The sequence below is a fragment of the Stomoxys calcitrans genome, chromosome 1, assembly GCF_963082655.1.
Source record: "Stomoxys calcitrans chromosome 1, idStoCalc2.1, whole genome shotgun sequence".
In the NCBI taxonomy this organism is placed as follows: domain Eukaryota; kingdom Metazoa; phylum Arthropoda; class Insecta; order Diptera; family Muscidae; genus Stomoxys; species Stomoxys calcitrans.
Genome location: NC_081552.1, coordinates 74,218,533 through 74,245,220, shown reverse-complemented (window position 1 = coordinate 74,245,220; position 26,688 = coordinate 74,218,533). Strand labels below are relative to the sequence as shown.

The 26,688-nt window shown below is 39.5% G+C and overlaps 1 protein-coding gene across 7 annotated transcripts in view; it reads left to right on the top strand.

The window, feature by feature from the left end:
* Nucleotides 1-26,688, top strand: part of LOC106092346 (rab11 family-interacting protein 4B) — a 416,788-nt gene that overhangs the window by 284,251 nt on the left and 105,849 nt on the right. Inside the window, exon 1 of one of the 7 annotated variants that reach the window (XM_013259178.2) lies at nucleotides 24,001-24,522. The exons of 4 other annotated variants lie outside the window; for them this stretch is intronic. The gene's annotated coding sequence lies outside the window, so the exon portion shown is untranslated. Of the gene's footprint in view, nucleotides 1-24,000; nucleotides 24,523-26,688 lie in introns of those variants that run through there. 2 more of the 7 variants (XM_059370574.1, XM_013259176.2) reach the window with 2 other exon arrangements.

Sequence of the window (26,688 nt, the reverse complement as noted above, 5' to 3'; positions counted from 1 at the left end):
AAGGGGTTAGGCCAAGAAATGTGCATTTACTACCCATGTTTGCCGTTACAGTGAGTTGCATGAACCCCTCAACATCTAAGTATGGAAAGCTGCATTTCTTACCCAGAATTTACGAAATTTGGAACAACTTACATTCATACCAGTTACAGTCAATATCAGAACATTCACCCTTTTTCCTGTAATTTGTTGCGTGAGACCCTTTGTGGCAGTATTTGGCTCCACGACATTCATTGTTTTATTCAACACTCTTAGTGAATACACAGAAACGACAAGAATTGGAATAACATTAAGTCATCCCCGGCGATTTTTTCAGTAATTCACTTGGTCGGCTTACCAACCTACCAAGAGAATAAAAACCGACCAAATTTGGTGGGAACCTACCAGAAACGGCAACACTGATCAGAAGTAGTTAATATATACTTTTTGGCCACCAGAGCGTATGATTAATATTAGTAAGACACCTATTTTACATTTGTATACCCTCCACCATAGGATGGGGGTATACTAATCGTCATTCTATTTGTAACACCTCGAAATATGCTTCTCAGACCCCATAAAGTATATATATTCTTGATCGTCATGACATTTTAAGTCGATCTAGCCATGTCCGTCCGTCTGTCTGTCGAAAGCACGCTAACTTTCGAAGGAATAAAGCTAGCGGCTTGAAATTTTGCACAAATACTTTCTATTAGTGTAGGTCGGTTGGGATTGTAAATGGGCCATATCGGTCCATGTTTTGATATAGCTGCCATATAAACCGATCTTGGGTCTTGACTTCTTGGGGCTCTAGAGGGCGCAATTCTCATCTGATTTGACTTCTTGGGCCAATAGAGCGCGCAATTCTTATCCGATTTGACTGAAATTTTGCATGTGGTGTTTTGTTTTGACTTCCAACAACTGTGCTAAGTATGGTTGCAATCGGTCAATAACCTGATATAGCAGCCAACTAAATCAATCAGGGATCTTGACTTCTTGACCCTCTAGAGAGCGCAATTCTCATCCGATTTGGCAGATATTTTGTACATCGGCTTCTCTCATGACTTTCAACATACGTGTCTAATATGGCTCTTACTTGTTCCCGTTAATTCTATTAAACAAATACACCATACCATTTTAAAACATTTCCCGTACCTTCAACCTTTAATTACCCTAAACTTCAAGTGTTTTTGTTGTGTTGTTGTAACCTTGCCAAGTTATCTTAAAAACGTTCTTTTATATATCACTTCCCTTTCCGTTTTCTTCCGTTTTTTTTTTTCATTACTAAAATGAAAAGAGTTACAAAACATTACGTGATTTACATGTTTCTTTTTTTTTGTTTTGTTTTTCCAAATGTATTTCTCCCGAACATTTCCTTAAAGAGAGATTTTGGTGCCATTGTCTTTGTTGTTTGGATTTTCACATAAAAAACAAACTCCACCATCAAACATTCTGGTGTTCGCATGTTTGGGAAAATTTGCATAAGATTTCTGCTATATGCATACATCAGGGCAATTGCTCCAGCTTGGTTGGAACAATTGCTCCATAGGAGATAGCTGCTGCTCCCGCAATGGTTTATGCATATGCTCATGTTGCTGTTTGCCGCCTGCCGCCTGCCTGCCTGGTATGGTTTATGTCTATCGATTGGCCTAATCCATGCATTGTGGTGTGTGGTGTGGCTGTTGTGCCATTATGCAAGAGTTTTCTTACCTACGGTTCTTGAAGCTTTTGCCATACTACGTTACGATGATTAAATAAAACGGATTTAATTCTGTCTTGGGAACTCGGAGGCTTAAAGTCTTCACCATTGGAAGCTTGTTTTGCCAACCTGTTTGACAGCATTTACAGGCGGCAACTGTTGTCGCCCGTAAAAGGTGTGCGAGCGCTCTCTGGAGGAAGTTAAATTGAATATTACGAACACGTGTTCCATAGGTTTTCCGCTTTGGCTTAAACTCAAGAACTAACCAAATCGATTGCCTTTAAATGTAATGAGCCAAGAAGTCAACTCAAATCATCGACACCAAAGGCATATTAATGTTGGAATTTTCCAAAAATGAGTTGTCTTATCCACACTTTGTGGTATTAGTTGTAATGTGGTTGGCTGCATAGGGTGAGAATATGCCTCCAAACTCTAACGATCCAATTCCTCAACACTAAGTTAAATTAATGTTAATAGCCTGCTGTAGTGGGTGTTGCCTTTGGCTAGCCCACTCGCACCAAGTTACAGGTTTTGCGTCAACATGATATCAGTTGCGAAAAAAATAAAAATGTTATTCGGCTCATGTGGTGTTATTCAGCTGGCTGTCATTTCTTGGCCTAGCAAGCAAGCAATCGAGCTCTGTGCTAGCTATAATTAAAGACAATTTGTCTTTGAAACAGCATTGACTGTGGGAATGACAGCTGTTTTGGCTTTGCCTGCGTTCCATGCCAAAAATAATTTTCCTCTGCAAATTGCTATGCAAATTATTGATTTTTTGTTGTGGGGGGGTTATACTTGCCGGCTGTTTGTTGCTGTGCATGGGAGAAAAATGTTCATTTTCTGGTTCATTAGCCTAAAAGTAGACTAAAGAAACAAACTACAATAAATGTGGGCAAAACGTTTCTTGATTTTACGAATTCTGTTTTGCTTTAAATCGCTTATTAACCCCAAATGTTTGCAAATAGTAAGAACTTTATTTACATTTACCAGTGGTGGAGTAGAATTTTTGAGAGGTTTTTGTGGCATGCAGAATATTACCTAGGACTCTTATGTAATAAAGGTGCATACTTGTAGGTGTTTTTGCATACTTTTAGGTAGTAAGTGTTTCGCAAGTTTCATGGTAGGTGAAACAAAAACATCACCTCCATTGAAAAAAGTACATGCTTTTGCTGTGCAACAAACCTTTATTAAAAAGCATACAAATAACACTCATGGCGATAAAAGTAGCACTGATGTTGGTATAGATACAACAATAATATCTGGCAAAGAAATAGTGTTATTTCGATATCATTTTATCAAATCATCATTACATAAGCTTAACCATATGTGAGAGATAAACTGGTGAAAATTTTATCAGAGTTTTGAACTTCTCCACAGACCGTAATCTATGGTGTTATAGGGTTGCAACAGTCTCATTAGCCTCTTCTTACCAATAAAAGGAGATAATGTTTTAAATGGATGCTGGACACTCAAGTCACTCAAGGGTACCTACGATAGTGTTCTCTATTGATCGGTTGATGATCTACGCCTGTTTCCAGTGAAGCCGCCGATTTAGAGCTTGGGAGTAGGCTGAGAATGGACTCCAACGACCCAACAGCTTCAGGGAGGGTATCAGGCTGCTACTGAGACCTCGAGTGTAAAGTGGCTGCTCCAGGCTCCCATAGCCGACAGACGACTGAGGGGGCTTTGGATGAAGACACCTGGTGCGAGTCTTGAGTAGAAGGCCGAACCTAAACTAATCGCCTGCCTATAGTTAGCCTAGGCCACGGGCCTTCTCTGGCATTCTTTAAGAGGTTGGAATAATAATAGGCGCATCGCGCTCAGGTTTATTTAAAGGCCTGGTGCGAACGATGCTAAAACTCTCTCTGATAAGGAGAGAGGCTCTCTTAGTTGGGCTCGGAGATTCGTTACACAGGCTACACCAAAGGCTACATGTCTAGCTTTGGAAACGGCAACTAAGGCGAACAATAGTAATATGAGTATAAGAACGTATGCTAATATCGCTAAGGACAGCTTGGTGATGGTAGTTGGCGACAAGGGATAAGAACAGGGCTGCTAACTTAGGAACAATTGGAATGAGATAGTCCATGGAGTGTCATCTATATCATCTGGGTCTCCTCCAGTTTGTGACGATGCAGGCTGGTATCGAGGCCGCTACACACTAATTGGGGATCGATGTTCAATTGAAATGTATCGTAAGATTGGCGAGATCAGGCCAGGATCAGCACTGGCAAACGCTTGGATACCAAGGACTCCCCCTGATCTAGAATCCATGCATCGGATTCTTGGGACTGTAATCTAAATCTTTGAACTACCGTGTGATGGCGACCGGCGACTTGCAGCATTCGTACTAAACTCCAGCTGTCTTGCAGATCTCAACAAGTCTGAAAAGTGCAACTGAAGGTGAATAGAAGCGATGGGGTTGGGGAATCAGAAGACGACTCAGCAGTTGTTGCTGAATACTTGTCTGAGAAACTATCGAAATGACGGATTGCAGGAGAATAAAAATTTTCCGCCACGATCAAAACAGTAGGGGAAGGCTCCGAACCGAGACCCGACAAGCCCTGAGTGGGTAGGTCATACGGTGAGATTGGGCTCAAATTTGAAAGGAACTTCGACAACAGCAGCTAGTAAAGCATTCAAGGCGGAATTGTCCACACCGCAAGAGTCCAGTGTCCTGAGCAAGAGTGATTCCAGTGCTTACTCATTAGTCCATGGATGCGTAAGGAAACTCAACACGACAAGATCGAACGTATGTTGTGAGGATGAACTTCTGGCGGACTCAGAAGGCGAGGTTAACGCAACAGTAATGGAAATTCTGAATCCTGACTATGATCCGGTTTCTGCAGATAAATCTCCACCATTGTAAAGCGGCTTCGGCGGTACTTAAGATCTCTCTGATTGCAGTAGGATTTGACGTTGTTCTTATCCAAGAATCATGGGTGCAGTAAGAATTCCTGGATTTAAACTTATCAAAGGTGCGCGGAATGGAAGATACAGAACCTGTAGTCTTGCAAAGAGTGGTCTAAATGTTTTTCTTGTTTCATCGCTTCGCACTGATGATTCAGTAGTAGCCAGTCTTGGAATTACTAAGTCTCATTACTGGCTGGCTTCCCTATGTATGGCTCACGATTCTGAGATGCCGCCTTCAAGCCTTAAGTTGCTGGTTGAAGCCGCTTTTACAGGGAAAAAGAGCCTCATTGTGTGATAGATGCTTATGCACAACACCAGACATGGGGAAGTTCGGATAACAACGAAAGGGTGAGCTGCTTATCGAACTTATTTTAAGTTGCACTTTGGCGATTTGTAATAAAGGGAATAAACCCACCTTTATTACCAAAAACAGGCTGGAGGTACTCGGTGTCATCTTTGTATCGTAGGATATAAACGGAAAGCTATGCGACGGAGAAGCGTTGAGTGACCACAGCTTCTCTGATCATCGGTCCATTAGTTCATGCCTTGGACAAAATACTTTAGATGTGGTCCTTCGGCTAAACAGAAAAAGATGGATTGGGATAAATTTCGGCATACATTCTGCTTGTCTATCTCTGCTAGACCCGAAATGAAATTGAACACTGCGAAGGATATAGACATAATGGTCAAGCGGATCATGAATGACTCACTTGTGACAGCATGTCCTAGTGCCAAGCCAAGGGCAAACAGCGACCGCCATGGTGGACACTAAAACTAGTTGCTCTAAGGAAGGTTCAATAGGGCGAAAGCCCAAGGGCACCACACGATTGGGACGTCTATAAAGCTGAGCTAATAAAATACAAGGGCGAGCTGAGAAAGGCTAAAAACAAATGTTGGATGGTATTCTGCAGCTCCGTGGAGGATACATCTGAGGCCTCTAAGCTAAGGAAGATGCTATCCTCGAAACCTGTTACGGTGGTAGGAATTCCGTCAGAGAATGTATGGACAATTTCTAGTGGGTTAACATTAGAACTAATCGTTGATACACATTCCCTGGGGAACTCTCCAAAGGACAAAGGAGGAGGACAAAAGAGGCTGTCATTGATATTCATTCGTCGGGGGTTGTTGAAGGAATTGTGTCTGAGTCGAAAGTGGTCTAGGCGTAAATTTGTCTAGTACGGAAGTTGCTATTTTGAGCAAGAGATACAAGTTACCCCCGGTGAAACTTGTCGCCTTGGGAAAAAATAATGTTCTGTTAACTGAAAGCGCATATAACCTAGACAGTAAATTGAAATTAAAATCCAATAATTTGAAAAGGCCATTTGCAAGAGAGCCATTGTAAAAAATTGTGGATTTAAACCGCGCGTCATGCACTGTGTATATACTGCAGCTGTCAGACGTATAATGCTGTCTGGTGTGATCTGGTGAACGGCGCCTCAAAAGCTCAACTTTTGTTCAAAGGATGGGTTGTTTTTGCATCACAATCGCGTAGAGGGCGACGCCATCTAATGCACTGAATTTGATGCTACACCTACTGACTCAGGACATTGTGGCTAGACAAATTGCTGCGACCACTGCTGTGAGGCTAAGGGGGCTTTCCCTTTGGTCATGCGTCGCCTACGGACACTGTGTTATCCTTGAAACAATGCCCGATATTCCAGGCAGCGTGGATTACACTATTCCTAATAGAGCCGATTGGACCTACGATATCCCTGGTGGTAGAAGTTACTTCTATTGTAGTATTACGACATATCGTGCCGTGTGAGTTGCCCCACTATAAATCTAAATTACCATATGATTGGAACTGTTGTATTTTTAAGGATTGGTTTTGTCAGAATGGTCTAAGTACCGTTATGTGAAATTAGTATATAAGGACGATGAAATAGATATAAAGGACAGAAGTCAAAAAGAGCCTAACAACTTCCAAGTCAATGCTATATCAAATTGTGGTTTTCATTTTGTTGTGCCTGCAAAGCCAAATCCTTTATTTTGTGCCAGTGCCGTTATTAAGTGCCCGCAAATCTATTAGGCAGGCCCTACTAGACATCCCAATGAAGACACATCCGCGTAAGAGTGCCAACAAACTCTACACTATACAGATGGTTGCAAACTAGATGACCAGGTGGGGTGTACTTTGAGGAACTTGGATAAGTCATATCGAAAAGATTACCCGACCACGGTAATGTATATCAAGGAGAGATCCTTGGAATTAAATAAGTGGTGGAATGGATTTGATGTAATGCCATTTCGTCGATTGGCATAAATATGGGGTTTATCAGCACTCAGCACTGAGTCTGATGGCAGATTGCCGATTAAACCTTACCTAACCATAGTAGTAGCATGAATATAGCTCTTCTGACTGTTCGCCTCTTCTAGTATTTATATCCTACACTGAAAAAAATTTTGTTCTACTTTTGAGCCAAAGATTAGCATACTTAATTGAAAGATGATCAATTTTCCACCATTTTTAAAGAAACATTGCCTTTTTAAAAAAAAATTCTTCTTATTAAGAATTTTTATTTTAAATGGTAGGCTAATAATTTCTTTACTTTGCGTCTAAAATTAGGATTAAAATATCGTTGAAAGTTAGGAAATTGACCTTGGGACAAGCAACAGTGATACCAAGTTTAAAATAAGAATTTTTCAAAAAATAATAATTGGACAGTCATCTATGAAATAGAATATGAATCAATCAGCGATCAAAATTCGAAACGGATGGTCATGCCCGTTAGTAAATGGGAAATTTAATTTAAAGACAGCATTTTATTTTAAAGTTTTGTTTCTTTGGCTCGTTTTTATTTATTGCCAAAAATTCTACAAACAAGGAAAAATCTTAAACGTTGCGACAACTTTTTTTTAAGTGTAATTAACACCACACCTGTGGTACAGGGTTTTCTAAAAGAAATGCCCTTGAGCTTTTTATCTACAAACGCCGGACACACCGGACACACCGGACGCTATAACTGGGTAGCTTTGAGAAGTGATCTCTCACTACACAATTTCACGATTAATTAGTTGCCACTGTGCCACTGTTTAATCCACTTTTATGGTGGTAGTTCCAAGACTTTTTCCGTATGGCAGCAAAATTATGGTAGTTTTCATGCATGTCGCTCAGTTTTTATAATTTCCACCATAAGATGGGGCTATACTAATGCCAACATTCCGTTTGTAACACATCGAAATATTCGTGTAGGACACCATAAAGTAGATACATTCTTGATCGTCGTGATATTTTAAGCCAGTTTGCCTGTGGAAATCACGCTAACTTTCGAAGAAGCAAAGCTAGGCGCTTCAAATACCTCCTATAAGTGTAGGTCGGTGGGGATTGTAAATGGGCCATATCGGTCCATGGTCTTCCGTTTATACTTCTTGAGGCTCTTTGGAGCTCAATGCATTTGCGATTTGACTGAAATTTTGTGCTACGACGTTTTCTACGACACTGGAAAGATGTGCAAGGTATGGCTTGAATCGGTCCACAACCTGATATAGCTCCCATGAGAACCGATTTCCCGATTATACTTCTTGAGCCTGTAGGAGGGGGGTAATTCTTATCCAATTTGACTGAAATTTTGCACAGTTGTTTCCAATATACTTGCCAAGTATAGCTTCAATCGATTTAAAACCTGATATAGCTCCCATATAGACCGATCTCACGAATGCACTTCTTGAGCCCCTAGAGGTCGCAGCTCTTCTCTGATTTAGCTGAAATTTTGTACAACGACTTCTCCTACGTCCTTGAACATACATGCTTCCAAAGTTTCCAAATAAACCGATCTCCAGATTTTACTTCTTGAGCCTCGGGGGGGGCGTAGTACTTATCCGATTTGGTTGAAATTTTGCACACTGGTTTCAACTATGGTCATCAAGGTTCAATCTAAGTATGGTCCGAATCGGTACATAACAGGATATGGCTCCAATAGCATAACAATTCTTATCCATTATCCTTTGTTTGTCTATAAAGAGATACCAGGCAAAGAACTTGACAAATGCGGGCCATGGTGGAGGGTAGCTAAGATTCGGCCCGGCCGAACTTAGCACTTGTAATAATCTGTCCAAATTCTAGCTTTATATGGAAGTCTCTCTCCACAGCGCCATATATCGGCCTGTTTTAAATGTGAAGTATAGCATATTTATCCAAGTTGAGCTCTACTTGTTTCAAATTAGAATGAAATACGCCTGCAATAAGTTATTCAAATATTTTTCTTGTTTAGCATTTTTTTCTAATTTAATTTAACATAACCAAAACCGAGTGATCTAGTTCAGAGCGGTCTTTGATAATTGCCATGTGAAAAACATAACGAGCAAAAGAAGAAGAACCGAAAAAGTCACTCATCTAGAAAAATTAGCCACAATTGTGTTTCTTTATGCCCTGGCCAATATTGAGGTGTGTGCGGTTTCCTCGTCCGCGTTTTCTTCTGTGCTACCCATATTTAAAACTTAACATACCATTCCATATTAGATGGAAAATTATGCATAACAAAACAGACAGGCAGAAAGAAAAACAAGCCAGACAGACCCATACTGTTTTGATAATCAGATTTTACCATAAAGATACCATCCCACAAAGTCATACAAAAAGACAAAAGGTGCTCTACCACTTCAAGCCTCATACAAGACAAGCAAAAGAAACAGCGGCAATAACAATTTATTTTCTGCAACATTACAACGATTACTCCATTTAAATTTGTATACATTTACAGCACCTGGAATGTGAAAAATAAAAAATTACTCTACGGAAAAATGCCAGCAAAAATAAACAAAAAAAAAAAAAACAAGCAAACATTACTGCATCAAACGGCCTTACAAAGTTTTCGTATACAGTGCTCTAATGATTGTGAGTAACTTGGGTAATATCTTTAAGATAAATCTGTTTCCCTGATTTTGAGACATCAAAAAAAAAAGTTTGTTTTGGCAACTCTGGCCTTAAGCAAGCTATGAAATTGCCATTTTTTTGGTTCAACGTACAAATGAGAAGAGTTACCAACCCATTTTAATTAATTAATGCTAATTGTTTGGCTGGTTGGTGTATCACTGATGCCTTGAGCCAATGCTGGTCCATCTCCATCTCCTTTTTCTTGTGCTTTGTTAATTGCTGCATGTGTTTATTTCCCATGTGTTGGATTTTAATTCCTTTGTTTATTTGAAATGTTCAGATCTTCTTCTCGGTTTCATGCGATTTTTTTTTGTTTCTTGTAGGGGATGATGGGCTGTAGAATAACAAATTGTTTACATAATATTTGAAATTCCATTTGTTAATTCAGTCTGGGCCCAGCTGCAGGCAACATGAATGAAATTTCTACTAAGGGGATCATTTGTAATTTGGCGGGAGGGGGGGAGAAAAATCACATTGATTTATTTTAATGTTAATTTCTTAGCTTGCTAACACTTCATTTGGGATAATGAGTTTGATAATGCATTTCTAAGAATTTATAATCGTTCATTAATAAACAAATCATAATTGATGTTAATTTGATTTTAGATGGGAGTTTCTTAATATGGAACATCAGGGAGTATAAGTGTTGTTAATAAATTAATAATATGCGGCGAATGGATAATAACGTTTTGCTTATGGAGCATTTGGAAATGTTTCAACTTGTGGGTTAGCTTCCGTCCTTTACCCTATCAAGAAAAGATTTCGTCAAAACTAACTATCTGCGTCATGTGGAACATGTAACTTCGCTATATATCTTTCTAGCAGTTCCTAGTTCAATTTCTCGAACTTTTCATGACATATCTCACTTTATGATCAATAACACAGGTGAACAAGGGGGAAAAAGGTTGACTGTTTTCTCTGAGTTATTTAGGGTTTCTATTTCAAATTGGCGACTGTTTTTATACCCTCCACCGTAGGATGGGGGTATACTAATTTCGTCATTCTACTCGAAATATTCGTCTGAGACCCCATAAAGTATATATATTCTTGATCGTCGTGACATTTTATGTCGACCTAGCCATGTCCGTCCGTCTGTCCGTCCGTCCGTCTGTCTGTCGAAAGCACGGAAACTATCAAAGGAGTAAAGCTAGCCGCTTGAAATTTTGCACAAATACTTTTTATCAGTGTAGGTCGGTTGGGATTGTAAATGGGCCATATCGGTCCATGTTTTGATATAGCTGCCATATAAACTGATTTTGGGTCTTGACTTCTTGAGTCTCTAGAGGGCGTTATTCTGGTCCGGTTTGACTGAAATTTTGCAGGTGGTGTTTTATTATGACTTCCAACAACTGTATTGAGTATGGTTAAAAACGGTTCATGTTTTGATACAGCTGCCATATAAATCGATTTTGGGTCTTGACTTCTTGAGCCGTTAGAGTGCGCAATTCTTATCCGATTGGAATGAAATTTTGCACGACTTGTTTTGTTATCATATCCAAAAACTGTGCTAAATATGGTTTAAATCGGTTCATAACCTGAAATAGCTGTCATGTAAACAGATCTGGGGACTTGACTTCTTGATTCCTATCCGATTTATTCTTACTTTCAACAACTGTGTCAAATAAGGTTCATAGCCTGATATAGCTGCCATATAAACCGAACTGGGATCTTGACTTCTTGTGTCTCTAGAGGTCGCAATTATTATCCGATTTACCTGAAGTTTTGTACGACAGATCCTCTCATGACCATCAACATACGTGTTTATTATGGTTTTAATCGGTCTATAGCCTGATACAGCTCCCATATAAATCGATCTCTCTATTCTACTTCTTGAGCCCCCAAAGGGCGCAAATATTATTCGAATTGGCTGACATTTTACACATGTCTCCAACATATAATTTAATTGTGGTCCAAACCGAACCATATCTTGATATCGCTCTAATAGCAGAGCAAATCTTTTCCTATATCCTTTTTTGCCTATGAAGAGATGCCGGGAAAAGAACTCCACAAATGCGATCAATGGTGGAGGGTATGTAAGATTCGGCCCGGCTGAACTTAGCACGCTTTTACTTGTTCTTCCACATTTCTTGTTTTTGAGATTAAGGTAGGTCATAATATATGATTCTACCCAGACTATCGTCATTGTGGGCACTAGAAAATGTTTATGCCCCACACCACTACTGTGGTACAGGGTTTTATAACTTAGTGCATTTGTTTGTAACACCCAAAAGGAAGACAGTCCCATTGAGAGTTTACCAATAGACTCAGAATCACTTTCTGATTCGATTTAGCTATGTCCGTCTGTCTGTCGGTCTATGCGTCTGTCCATGTTAATTTGTGCACAAACTACAGGTCGCAGTTTTCATCAGATCGTCTTCAAATTTGGTGCACGCATGTTTTTCGGCTTGACGACGATTTGGATACCGCTTCCATATATATGTTCGTCCGATTTGCAGTACTAATGCAATAAAATGGTCATTTGTTAACCGATTCTCTCGTGAGATTTGGCAGGAAGGATTTCCTAATGACACTCGACATTACTGGTGAAATCGGTTCAGATTCAGATGTAGCTCTCATATATATACATATCGCCCGGTTTTCAATCCTTGAGCCACTTCAAGCGCATTTATTAACCAATCTTGCCAAAATTTTGTACTTTTTTAATTTTGCTTTCCCCAACGACTACCACAATATCTAAGAAGTTTGCTTGTAATCGGTTCAGATTTAGACATAGTTCCCATATATATGTTCGTCAGATTTGAAATACTGTTGTCATATGTCAACCGTATTTATTACAGTTTGAACATATTTCCTCGAAATTTCATACGGATTGTTTAATAACCCATCTGAAAACATCCGCCGAGGTCCATCAAAATTGCCTCAGAATTAGATATAGCTCCCACTTTGTGCCTATAGTGTAGGTGTATGGTATTATAAAGTCGGCACCGCCCGACTTTTGCCTTTCCTTCCTGGTTTTAAGTTGTTTTTCGCTAAATACACAAACATGTACTTTAGATGTTCCTGTGGTATCACAATAGACGAAAACGTCTAAGTCTGATGACAGACTGCCACTTAAATCTAACCTAACCCTACAATACCCTGTACAAAAGCTGTACCGTGGGGTATAAATTTGGAGAAACTTCTAGCAAGCATCATTAAGAATCATTGGACATTCGATTACACTGGTCATCACTCATTTTGTTTTCTCTAGTTTTTTTTTTTTTGTTATTTCGACCTCAAATTGACGCGATATTTCCAAAACTGGCAATAGTTTTTCTCCAACAGCTCTCGTTTCAGAGATATAGCTTATGGCCTTAATTGATGTTAGCTTTTTTTGGGCTATAAAATATATTTTATATTTTTTTTTTTTTTGATATGACTTGGCAAAGATGTTGTACGCTTGATCGAAATAGGTTTTAATACATTTCTGGGCGACATATATTTGAAGTATACAAAAAAACATACATATATCGGACTTGCGCTAAATTGTGTGTTAGCAGTACTTTAAAATAGAATTAATTCATAAGGCCTAGCAATGGGTTTCTCATATTGCATGTCAGAAATGCGTGGTATGTCAACGGATATAGTCCAATGGAAGAAGAGATGTCTTAAAGTTCGTAACTCCCAATGATTTGGCGAGAACCACTGACACAGCACCAATTATTTCTTTACAGAATTTATCGGACGTGGGTGCGTATGTTTACATTTTTGATTATTATACCCACATATGTCATTCGTCATACGCCACCGTTTACACTCGTTTTCCGTATAAAAATTTTTGGCATAAAATTATTTGCAAATTAAATCGCCATTTCATGGTTGGAAAAACAACTATAAAATATTTTTTAGTGTCCAAAATGACGATAGGCTGGGTAAAATCGTATATTGTCGCCTAACCTTATCCGTTGAATCATCCAGACCGATTATAAATGCCCAACAACTTGGCAATGGGCACATCCGCTAATTCAGACAAGTTCTCAAAGAAATGAGAAACTAAAGATGAACTCCTTCTGACTGCTAGTGCGGGACACACACACAGCAGATGTTTAATAGTCTCTTCCTCCTCGACGTCCTCAAGCATCTGCAGAAGTCGTTACTTGTAACCTTCCGTCTGTCATGTGTTTGTCATGACGAACATAATGAGTGAAGCGTCTGTTCTAGCGACAGCAAAGCGGTGGACCTCTTCAAGTCTAGATTGGACCACATAATTTTGGAGTGTTCACAACCCGCACTTTGTGACTATCTATTATTCTTTGCCCTTCGGGTCTGATCCTTAAGACTTAGCTTACATGTGGTTAGAGGCATACGCACGCTTCCAGTTCCTCTGGAGAGCTTACGAGACTAGAAACTACACAAGGAATGTCTACTCTACAATTCCCCGGGATATCTCTGTGACCCACCACTAGAACAGATGAAATTTGTATTGTTTAGCCATCTTATTGAGAACTTTGCTACAGTCGAGGGCGGCTTCTGATTTCAGAAATATATTCCCCAGAGATGAAACTCTGCTTGCCTGAGAAAATATTTATGCCAATCGTCGTTATGACATTGTGTCTTAGCCTTTCCACCACTTCTTTAATTGCAGTGATCTCCGCTTGATACACACTGTAGTGGTCAGATAACCTTCTAAAAGAGAAAGTTCCCTAAGCCTCACAGCAAATGTCTAGCCACAATGTCCAGAGGCAGTGGGTGTAGCATTAAGAAGACGAGCGGCTATGATGCCAAGGCTGCAGAGTTGACCGGAGTTTTTGAGCGCGGAGTGGAAGTCGGGCTATTACGCCCGAGTCGGAGTTCGGTTCGAAATTGAGCATGCTTCCGAACCGTTCTACAAATCCGACTTAAAGGGTCAGACTCCGCAGCCATGGCACAAACAAGCCATTCTTTGGATCCGGCTGAGTATTGAATTGTATGTGGACTTTTGAAGCAACGTCCACCAGACTACAACACCACATAACATTATAGGGCGGACAACTGCAGTGTACACCCAGTGCATGACACCCGGTTTAAACTGCAACTTTTGCCAATGGCTCTCTTACCGATGTATAGAGCAAGAGTTGCCTTTCTTGCCCTTTCTAAAGTGTTTGATTTGAAGTTCAATTTCCTGTCCGGGAACACACCCAGGTATTTTGCGCTTTCAGTAAATGGAAAATACTCTCCCCCAAGGAGACAAGTGTCACAGTGGGTAACTTGTATCTCCTGCTGCAAAAGTAACTTTTTTCTTAGACAGATTTACGCCTAGACCACTTTCTCTAGCTCGGAAAGCTTCCTCAAGTATATCTCTAGAAGCGCCGGGAAACTTTCCCCTAACCACAATGGCCACTTCATTAGCTTACGCGGCCACTATTACGCATTTTGCTTTCAGAAACAATTATAAATTGTTAATGGCTATAACATCCTTAAGGCGTCTCTCTTCTGATCCATACTTGTAGACCTACCGATACAAAGCTTGCCGCAATACACTTTTTAGTCAGAAGATTATTAGGAATCATTCCCTCAGTATTATCGATGCCTCAGTTCCCGCATGAATGTCTTTGGTTTTACGTTATTGAACGCACCTTCAATGTCCAGAAATGGTATTACTGTATAACCGTTGACAGTAAGAGACTCGTTTATGTAGCCCCCTAGGTCGTGAAGGGCTGCTTCAGTGGGCTTACTATATGCATGCTGTTTTCGAAACATGCAATCTCCAGGAATCTTTGCCCTAAGATATGTTTCTTTTAGCCTCTCTAGAATCTTCAGCATAAATGATGACAGACTAATAGAGCGCATACTTTCGTCTTCGTGTGGTAAGGGTTTCATGCTTTTGGAATGAAAATAATCTTTGTGACCCTCCATCTCACAGGTATGACATGCTGATACAAGCAGAGTATATCTCCATTAGACAAGGAACCAGTCCGTCGGACAGAGCTTGTAATTCAGCCAGTGATAAATCGTCAGGGCCTGACGACTTAAAAGAGTCGAAACTTTTTGTTGCCCAAAGTATTTTCGTCCATAATCTTACTTTTGACTACATCCCACCGCAATAGGTATCGATGATAAGATCTTTCTTAGCCTAGAGGCCTCAGATATATCCTTCACGGAGCTGCAGAATTCGACTCAGGATCTGTTTTGAGCCTTTTTCTGCTCGCCCTAGTATTTTTTTTAGCGCAGTCTTATAAACGTCCCAATCGCTTGGTGCCCTTGTGGCTTTCGCCCTGTTGAAGAGTTTTTTGCCGTCCTTGCTTAGACGAACCAGTTTTGGGGTCCACCATTGCGCTCGCTGTTTGCCCCTTGGTTTGGCTCAAGGACATTCTGAAGAAAGCGAATTATTAAGAGTCCTCGTGATCCGGTTGACCATTATGCCTATATCCTACACAGTTGCCACTTCCTTTTCAGGTCTAGAGGAGATAATAGTGCAGAACTCTGCCGAAGTTTTTCCCAATTCCCCTTTCTTTTGTTTCGGCGAGGGACCACTTACCTAAACTTCTATAACGACACAATTCCTTTCGCTGATATTCTCCGATACAAAGGTAACATCTAGTACCTCCTGCCTGTCTGTCTATTTTCTTGTTTACAAACTGCCAAATTGCAACATATTCGATAAGTAGCTCACCCTTTTCATTTACATATGAACTGTTCCTGTGGATGTGCATAAGCAACATTGTTCACTATGAGGCTCTTTTTCCCTGCAGAAGCGGTTTCAACCACCAACAAAGGTTCAAGAGCGGCATATCTGAATTGTGTGCTATGCATAGGGAAGTCTGACAGTAGTGAGATTTGTTAATTTGATAGTTGGTTACGATTGAAACTTTGGTGCCAAGCGACGGAAGAAGGACAACATTTACACTACTCTTTGCAAGAATACAGGCTCTGCGTCTCCAATCTCCCGTACTCTTGAGAAGTTCAAATCCAGGAATTCTTAGTCCACAAACCACTCCTCGACACACCCATGGTTCCTGCCATCATCAGAAAGACCTTAAGTTCCGCCGAAGCTGTTTTTGGGATTTGTCTGCAGAAATCCGACCATAGTTAACGTTCAGATTTTCAACGTCAATTAAAATCCATATGGCAAAAGTAATTCAATGTAATAAAGTTAATCTAACTTAACAAAATGAATTCAATAAAGTATTGATAAATAAATACTGTATATAAAGATGGAATACATTTATTTTACTTTACTTTACTTTAATTGGCTATGACAGAATATTTGTTCCGCTCTCCGAACGTGGAATAGCGTTCCAGGCGCCTCGATCTTCTGCGCTCATTCTAAAATCTCTGACACCAAGTTTCGAGGTGTCTCCCACCACTTGATCTTTCCACTATCTCGTGCGACAATAACTCCGGATGTGTACGTACGATTGTGCTAGAAAATGTCAAACTTTCCAATGGATTGTCAGATTATACCTACCAACACTTGGTGTTGCCTAGGTCAGAAGCTTATTTAGCAGCCCTCGTATGCAGCCCTCTTCTTATCCCTCGTCGACAATCACCATCATCAAGCTGGCCTTAGCGATATTAGCAATGGTGCTTGGACCCAGATTACTGTTGTTCGCCTTAGTTATCTTGGGGATGGGATGTACACCAAGTGACCGAGTGCTATTTTGGGTATCCCGTTGTGCGGACCTTCGAGCCCAATTAAGGGAGCCTCTCTCCTTATCGGTGAGAGGTTTAGAATCATTCGCACCAATCCTCTCAATAAACTAGAGAACGATGTGCCCGAAACCACATTGCTGCGTCCTGAAACCAACACCACAACTATTGGGTCTTTCGAATTCTTTCTGAGCATATTCCCGGTCCCTAGATTTGCCGTGCCACAGGAAACAGAGACAGACAAATGACCGCCTAGCACATATCACTATCGTAGGTATCTTTGAGTTGCTGTAAAACTACCTACTACCTAGAAGTATTCGTGCGGAACGAAATGACAGCATGGTCATTTCTAAGTGACATCCAATGAAGAATAAGGACTTTAACATATGCTAGATGGCGGTATGAGTATCAAGCAATCAAGCAATCACGTGATCTTGATGTTCTGGTCATGAAGATGCAATTCGATACCCGTTGATCGAAATATACTAATTCTTAACTTTCCGTCTGCCAACGTAGCACACTTCATATAAGGGGACAAATATAGTTGTCTACTCGCTAATTATGCTCCTTAAAACCCAGAATTTATGGCGCCAATAATTTATGGTACGTTACTGGTACGTTAGGTTGAATATTTAAGGGAGAGACTTTGTGAACATTGGACTATTTTCAGCATTTCACCTAAAACTCAACTTAATGTCTAGTGCTATAAACACCATCTTTGTGGATGAATTATTTCATAATTTTTTTTTAATATCTTCAATTATGTAATAGCTTCTCATTATGTAACACTCCTCAAATCTAATGCTTATTTTTGTTTTTTTTTTTCTTGTTTTTCTTGTGTTCTTTCAGGTAAGCTTCTTTATGTCACCTCTTATCTAACACAAACAACCAATGTTATTTGGTGGATTTAGCCAAATTGCGTGCGTAAGTACTCTTTGTGGGACTTGTTTTTGTTTTTCCCATTAAGCCAGTTGGGAGGCTAAGCCAATTTTGTTTTATTTCTTACTCAATGTTGTTTTCGATGTGGTTTATTGAAATCGTAAGAACCTTAAGCCAGCTAACTTAAGGTACAGAAGTATAAGCCCTTCCAAAAAACCAGCAAGATGTCCACGAAGACCAAGTTAGTGGCCAAAGAAAAACAAAACAGTAGACGTCATTGGTAGCGTTGGGTTAGCTCTCAATGTCCATTTTCATTTGCTTGCTGTTTAGCAGTTGGCTGGCATATGTTGTTAACATGGCACAACACATTGTTCGAGTCTTTTTGTTGGCTCGTTTTCGTTACCAAGACGATTTTTTTTTCATTCATTATGTGTGGTGGTAGCTTTTTTGTGTCTACTTACCTTACCTCCCTGCATGGTTTTTTTTTTTCATTCAATATTTGGCCATAACGCCTGCGAGGAGTTCTAGCTGCTATCACCACCTTGCTGGTCATGTCTTTATCTAATTCAATACATTTTTTTATACCCACCACCATAGGACGGGGGTATACTAATCTAGTCATTCCGTTTGTTACACCTCGAAATATGCGTCTTAGACCCCATAAAGTATATATATTCTTGATCGTCTCGACGTTTTGAGTCGATCTAGCCATGTCCGTCCGTCGGTCCGTCTATAAATACCATCTTTGTAGATGCCCTTCTGTCGAAATCACGATAGCCGTCGAACGCGTAAAGCTATCCGCTTGACATTTTTCACAGACTCTTAATATTGTTTTGGGTCGTTGGGGATTGCAAATGGCCAATATCGGTTCAGATTTAGATATAGCTCCCATATAAACCGATCTCCAGATTTGACTTCTGGAGCCCTAACAAGCCGCAAGTTGTGTCCGATTTGGCTGAAATTGAGCATGTAGTGTTCTGTTAAGACTCTCAACAACTGTGCCAAGTGAGGTCCGAATCGGCCTATAACCCCATATATATCTCCCATATAAACCGGTCTCCCGATTTTACGACTTGAGCCCTTACAAGCCGTAATTTGTGTCCGATTTGGCAAGTGGTGTTCTGTTAAGACTTCCAACAATTGTACGAAGTACGGTCTAAATCGGTCCATGACCTGATATAGCCCAGCCCCCATATAAATCTTCCGATTTGACTTCTTGAGCCCTTAACAGCCGCTATGTTTGTCCGATTTGGCTGAAATTGAGCATGTAGTGTTCTTTTATGACTCTCAACAACTGTGCCAAGTACGGTCCAAATCAGTCTATAACCTGATATAGCTCCTATGTAAACCGGTCTCTCGATCATCCTCGTTCGGTTCCAAGAAGCTTAAATTTTTGCTGGCTTGACATAAGTTTGGTTATAATTATACCCTTCAACTAAATTTATTTTGTATTGATTTTTAGCAGAATCCATGATGGTGGGTTCCCAAGATTCGGCCCGGCCGAACTTAGTACCCTTTTCACTGGTTTTATATTCTCGACAAGACTAGAAATGAAAAACCTGACCATTGGATTGCATAGCATTGTTGTGAGTTCACCTGGGTTTCCAGTGGCCAAGTGTTAGTACAAGCATTTGGTTTTTAGTTACATTTTGGTGTAGTTGACAATGTGTTATTTGTCTCGAAAAACAAAAATCTTTTTATTTTCGTTGGCTTGCAACATTTGGATTTGAATTTGATTGTCGCCATTCGTCCGTTTGTTATTTTATGGTGTCTAGTCTGGTTTTTGTGTTTTGGGAAAACTGATTTTCGTTCGATTTTCTCTGTTGTTTTTATAACATTTTTGGTATTTTGTTTCGAAGATGATGAAGTTACAAACTTGTTAACGAGACAAAAACGGAAAACATGCTAGAGCAAGGCAAACAACTTTTTTGTGTATGGTTAGTATGGAAAAACGAGGGTTGGAGAAAATACTTCTGGGACATTTTTTTTTTTGCAAGTTTTAAGGCTTTCCTATTTCATCTCTAATTTCTGCCACAAAATTACTTTTACATTACTAGTGAGCCCATGCGTTTGGATTGAGCTCAAGGTGTGCGTCAGTGGGGAAGGACGGAATTCAAAAGGTACTTCGACAGCAGCAGCTATTAAAGCATCTAAGGAGGAATCGTCCACACCGCAACTGTCCAGAGTCCTGAGGAAGAGTGTTTCAAACGCTTTCTCAACTGCACCTAAATGCGTGAGGAAACTCACCATGAGAAGATTGTACGAATTTTTTGAGCGGACTCAGAAGATGAGACTAACGCAACAATGGTGGAGATTCTTAATCCTGACTGTGGTCCGGTGTCTGCAGATTAAACTCCACCATTGTAAGGCCGCTTCCGATGCCCAAAACGTCTGATGGCAGGAGCCTCATTTTAGGAAGTGATGCTAATGCAAATCAACATATGTGAGAAAGTTCGGCTATTAGCGAAGGAGATGTGCTGCTTATTGGATATATTATAAGTTGTAATCTGTAAAGGGAATAAACCGAAAGTGTTACCAGGAACAGGCAGGAGATACTATATGTAACCTTTATATCCGAACACATAATCGGAAGGACATACAATCAGGAATTGTTGGAAGATCCCAGCTTCTTCGATCATCGTTATATTAGGCTGAAACTATAATTCAGACAAAATTCTGCAGAAATGGTCCTCGCCATGGCTTGTTTGTGAATCACAGGACGACATCGAGGATTATGCATTGCCTGCGCCCCTTTTTGATAAAAAGTACTGTGTCACAATTCCTGATCGAACCAATCGGAACTGCAATATCCCTGGTAATAGAAGTTACATGGATCATTCCAAACTAGATGATGGGCTTTGGGATGTATTCTGTAGAACTAGGACTAGTGATATCGAGAAGGTTATTTGACCACTGTGTGTGTATCAAGCGGAGTTTCTTGCAATCACAGAAGTGGTGGAAGGTCTTATCGTTCTCAAACACAGCATACGTCTCCCATCCTTTTTTCCGGGCATGCTACTGATCTTACCTTTAATCGGACAGTCTACCCTCCGCATTTATAATACACAGATTGACTGTTACCGTACTTGTCCTTCTTGAGCATTTCGTGCTCCCTATACGGGATCTTATTTCACTGCCCTTTAATGATTTGACACGTCAGCACGGCCAATTGTCTTATAAGCGGTCAATGAGGTTTTTTTCTCCCCACCTTAAGTGAAAAAGAGAATCGGTTGATGTTATATAGCGAAGGTATACCTTGCTTCCTTTTTTATGTTGGAAATGCCAACAGAACAAAATTCAGTTATTTTTGGACAAATATTTCTTTATGGTAACTTATTATGATTAACAGTATTGAGATCGTAGATTCGGGGCTTTGGTCTGTCATTTGAAATCATAACTGTGCACCCAAAAAAATAATGCATTTGCCATAAACGAATTTTCTGGCAAGTAAACTTCTTTTGTAAGAAATGTTGGAATAAAATTGTAAGATCATAAAAGAATTCGTAAAGAATAGAATATTTCATATAAATCGATGTAAAATTATAATAACTATGGCTTTATGAGTTTAGTTCGGGTGAATTATTTACATACCTTCATAAGTATATGGAAGCTATATCATCATCTGATACTATTTCGATTAGATTGTGAGTTGGCGAACGAATTGCGTGATAACAAGGAAAGGCGTGTTAAGTTCGCCCCGATCGAACTGGATCGCATTTGTCAAGCTCTCTACCAGCTCAAGAAATCAAGATCCGAAATTGGTTTATATGGTAGCTATATCTGGTTATGAACTGATTTGGACCATACTTGGCACAGTTTTTGGATGGCATAACAAAAAAACACTTCATGCTAAATTGCAGCCGAATCCGATAAGAATTGCGTCCTCTAGAAGCTTAAGAAGTCAAGATCCCAGATAGATTTATATGGCAGCTATAACAGGTTTTGAACCGATTTGGACCATACTTGGCACAGTTGTTGGAAGTCATAACAAAAAAACACTTCATGCTAAATTTCAGCCAAATCGGATAAGGATTGCGTCCTCTAGACGTTCTAGATGTCAAGATCCAGGATAGGTTTATATGGCAGCTATATCAGAACATTGACCGATAAAGCCCATTTACAATTCCAACCTACCTACACTCAAAAGAAGTATTCGTGCAAAATTTCAAAAGACTAGCTTATTTCTTCGAAAGTTTGCGTGCTTTCAACTCACGGACGGACGACTAAATCGACTGAGAATGTCAAGACGATCAAGAATATTTATTAGGCCGGCTTGATTTATTTCTATAGATAGAAAAAAAAAAAATGAAAAATCGTATAGCTAAAACGTAAACTACATACAATTTTAAGAAGTTTCTCCGAAGAAAAAAATACAAAAATAAAATACTAACCCGCACCTCTCGACTTTAAAACTTTTTTCCTGTTCTTTCGATATTAGATATTCTTGTAACCAAGATACAAATCGCATTTGTTGTCCGATCGATATCGTAAATTTTTGCACCAGTCACTTTTTTGGTCCAAGAAAGCTATTGATTTTGAACAAAATCGGTTCAGATTTAGATATAGCTCCCATATATATATATATTTTATCCGATATGACATTTTTAGGCTCTAGTAGCCATTTGGTCTGATCTTTACAAAATTTTGCACAAGATGTTCCACTTAATGTTCCAACATGTGTGCATAATTTTATCAAACTTGGTTCAGTTTAAGATATAGCTCCCATATATATTTTTCAACCGATATGACATTTTTAGACTCCAGTAGCCACAATTTTGATCTGATCTTTAAAACATATTGCACAAGATGTTCCACTTAATGTTCCAATATGTGTGCATAATTTAATCAAAATTGGTTAAGTTTTAGATATAGCTCCCATACATGGTTTCTTCGGATAAACTTCTTAGAATTGTGTGAAGTTTACGTTTTTGCTATACGATTTAAAAAAAAAAACGACACGTCCTAATAAATACACTTTGTTGGGTCTCAGATCAATATTTCGATGTGTTACAAACGGAATGACGAAGTTAGTATTCCCCCCCTCCTGTGGTGGTGGGTATAAAAAGAAAAAAGTTTGTGGTCTATGCAGCAAAATTGTCGTTTTGGGGGTTTAAGTGCAGACGGCCGCTGTAACCTATCTTAACCTTCATTTGTATACCACCAACTTTTCATAGGGAGACCCCTAACGCAAACTCGTTTCTATACCAATCCTCATCGCAGTCAAAAATCCAATCCTAATACTGCTACCGTAAAAATATGGCCCAAAGCCCTCCTACACCAAATAGGTATTTCGTGTTTCTCCATAAATATTTCTTTATTATTTCCTAGAATATTCAAACTCCCCCTGCATATGTGTATGTACGTATATGCGAATCGTTTTCCGTTCGATCAAAAACGTTATCTATCCCCAATACCAATACAGTACAGTACTATGTTTACTATACGAGCGTAGAATGTTTGTCATTAGCTGCATTAATTATTATTAAACAATTAGTTAAATATTTGCTAAAACAGTTTTAGCACTAATTAACATTAGATAAATTTTGCCATATTTTCAGTTTTCGCATATTTGTTCAGTGTGGTTTTTAAAATTAAAAATTGAAATACAAAAAATGCCGGTTTCTTTTCGCAATGTGGTAGAAGAAGAAAACGAAACCGAACGACCGACTTCATTCACAAAAAATTTCTGCGGACAAAACAAAAACAAGTTATCTTTCTAGTTGGCAGTTTTTCTACTGCTGGCAATGCATTGTGTGGCGGGTTGTGCTCTCAAATGTTTAATTTTTTTTCATTTACTCTCTCTTTATTGTGGCTCTCTCTGGCGGCAGAGGAAGCCCCCTCATGGTGTTGTGTGCATTCAATTGGTTGCATTTTATGCGCTGCCCTTAGAGTCTTTGTTTTTGTGGTGGTGTATTGGTGGATATAAACAGCACTAAAAAACCTCTAATACCCCTGAACATCTCTCATCGTACTTGTTTTTCGCTGTGCAGTGGATTTTCTTTTGCCGTTGTTTTGTTTTTGTTTTTGTTTTATTATTATTGTTATTATGGCTGCTGGTTGGCACTGTAAAGCGCTACTATGCTTTATTTAGATGCTTTTTAACGTTTGACGAGTTAACAACACACACGACGCGGTGTTATAACAACGACAACGGTTCCATCGTCTAGGCGTGCAACTCTCTCAAACATAGAATTCGGGTTTTTCGTTTTTATTCCTTTTGTTGTTTAATTTGTTTCTTTGATTTTCCTCGGTTCCGCAGTCGAATTGCAAACGTGTGTGTGTGTGTGTGAATGTTTCATTACCATTCGATTGGCAGTGTTTCGATTTCATTAAATTGTGCCTTGTTATTTTATGCCTAGTTACTTTGGTTACGATTTCAGTTACGTTGCCCAAAAAATGAAGTGTTCCTTGCAAGAGAATGACCCCGGAAAAAGTTTGAATTCCTTGTGTTCTCTGCTAGAAGAAAATGTTTTACTCCAAGTGGACACTAAGGCGGCCACTTGATTGTTAAACCCAGCGGATGAGGAAAACATAAAAAATCTTCAAACCAAAAAGTAAGGAAATTGAAGAAAAAGTGAATGCCGTTACAAAAAAAGCTGAGGTGTTGCTGATGGTATGTCAACAGTAACCGTTCCGCGTTACTCCCCCAAACCAAAATGATCGGATGCATGATAAATTATTATCCAAAAAAATGTTTGTTGACATGTGTGAGATAGGTGTGTGATTAATTGAATGACACGAAATGAGGAAATGCATACTAGTAAGAGATTAAAATGAAAAATAAATATTAACCAAAGTCATGAGACTTCTGTGGAAATAAAAAAAAAATCCATAAAAAGATTCACTGAATGTGTCTTAGCTTTGGTCAAATACCATGAGTGTCCAATTACGTTTATACAAAAAAAAAAAAAAATTAAAATGAATTGTTTGTTGGATTTTTTTTTGTTGCTTTTTTTAACTTTTGGGCTTTGCATAATCGTTTCACTGCATTTTTGTTGTATTATTGTCAATTAACAAACTAGATAGATAAAAACAAAAGTGGCGTTTTGGACACTGGCAAACAAGCCATGGCACAGACGTGAACGATAAACACAAACAGTTGAAATTAACGATAAAAGTGATAAGACCAGACAATTAAACGAAATGAAAAGGCCCCATATGACGTATGTAAGCAATTTAAAAATAACAACTTATAATAGGCCACCGTAGCGCAGAGGTTAGCATGTCCGCCAATGACGCTGAACGCCTGGGTTTGAATCCTGGCGAGACCAGGATTCCAATAAATTTGAATCGGACTGCACTCATTGATATGTGAGAAGTTTACCCCTGTTCCTTAGTGAAATGTCCACGGGCAAAATTTGTAATTTGCAATAAATTGCACAATAATTTTGTATGTGTCAGTAGGGAGAATTGTTATAGAGGGCATAACTTATAATTTTCTAGAAAATTCTGTCTTAAGCTGGAGCTACATACTGCTTAAGTACGCATAAGTGCTGCGCGGGGTATGTAACTCTGCCTTTAGTCAAATAGTATTGCTCATCAAAACAACATGTTTATTGCTGAAATAATTTTTCTTGGAGGAAGTAATAGAGGCAACATCAAAAATCCCATTTTACCATTCTCCAAGATACTTTAAGGAACTCAGCGCTAGAAGTACCGAGACATGCATATGTCGAATTGAAATTAAAAAGTTATCATTAAATAGTTTTTATTCCCTGCACCACTACAATGATACCATTGCACATTTGTTTGCAACGCAAAGAAAGAGAAGAGCTTCATACATTGTTGAAGTTAGAATCACTTCCTGATGGAAAATGGCACATGGCTAGGTTAGGTTAGCGGCAATCTGCATTCATTTAAACCTTTTTGTTCCATTGTGATACCGCAAGAACAGGAGAAAGAATATACCTTCTAGTTCCTGCCGTTGGACCAGTCAGATTGCTTAAAATTGAGTAACAAGTAAACCCATGCTAACTTCGGCCGGGCCGAATCGTATTTACGGTATCACTTTATAGGCACAAACAAAAATAGGATAATGGGAGGTCAAGCGAAACATCCCATGGGTTTTTATACAGTTATCTGGGTAAGAATTGCTCTCTGTAGGGTCTTCGGAAGTCAAATTGGGGAATAGGTTTAAATGGGGACTATGTTTATCAGGTTATGGAGCGATTCGGGACGTACTTGGTTTAGATATTAGACTCGTGAGTGCGGTGATTGCGCAAATGTTCAACCGAATCGTATAAGAATTCCGAGATTTTCGCTCGGCCATTCACTCGAGGAACATTTTGCATCGTAGGTGGAAACGTTTCATGACGACTGAGTAGCATGTTGTCTCGCTCAGCAAGGGACCACGTTGACTTAGGCAGCCAAGAGAGACTATTATGACAGACGTTTCTGTTCTGCAACAGGCTCCAGGAGGACATGGAAGGTTATTCGAGACATAGGAGAGATACTAACAGATGCACAGCAACCTTTAACGTCAATGGACAGATTTCAGTTGATCCCTGGCACTCTACGGTTTCAATGTCTCTCCCTCTCTCGGTGATGAAGCTGGTTTTGGTTTCTGCTGTGTTGGTCCAGTCGATGTCGTTGAGTGTGCCGCGACTATAAAGTCTAACGCTGTTGGATCTGATGGTATAGATTCCAGATGTATAAGGCTCTTGCTCCCGCTTATTATCCCTCATATTACCTATGTTTTCAACAGGATTTTGGCCACAAGCTATCGTGGCTATTATCGTGGAAGCATGCCAAGATCATCCCACTCCCTAAAAACACCAAG